Raw genomic sequence first — 527 nt, 5'->3', positions numbered from 1 at the left:
CCCGAGGTAGGCAATCACCCTTTCTCTGGGCCTCAGTCTCCTAATTGTATGGCAGCAGGTTGTCCAGAAGATCTCCTCCATCTCCCCAATCATCGCACACCCCACACTCATCCCATAAGCCTCTATTCCATCCACAATGAATCTGGTGACTCCCTTCTCCCTTCCGTCTCACTGCCCCTTCTTTGTGTATACTGTCCTGGTAGCTGGGAATGCCCTGTCCTATAGGCTTTCTTGTCACTTCCTGTTCTTCCTTCTTGGTCTGGCTCCAGTGTCCCTTATTGCTGCTGCGGAACCTGGGATGCAGGCAGCAGAGGCCCTGGCCCAGCCTTCATGAACAGGTCACCCTCACTCATCAAGATGGGGAGAGAAAAATGGCTCAGCAGTTAAGAGCACTGGTTGCTTTTGCAAAGGATCTGAGTTCAGTTCTCAGCACCCACACAGCAGCTAACAACCGTCTGTAGCTCCAGTTCCAGGGGAATCTGATGCCCTCTTCTGGCCTCTACTGGCATTGCACACATGTGGGGCAT

This window comes from Nannospalax galili, unplaced genomic scaffold (assembly GCF_000622305.1).
Source record: "Nannospalax galili isolate Female #2095 unplaced genomic scaffold, S.galili_v1.0 scaffold278, whole genome shotgun sequence".
In the NCBI taxonomy this organism is placed as follows: domain Eukaryota; kingdom Metazoa; phylum Chordata; class Mammalia; order Rodentia; family Spalacidae; genus Nannospalax; species Nannospalax galili.
This window is presented reverse-complemented; position numbering follows the sequence as displayed.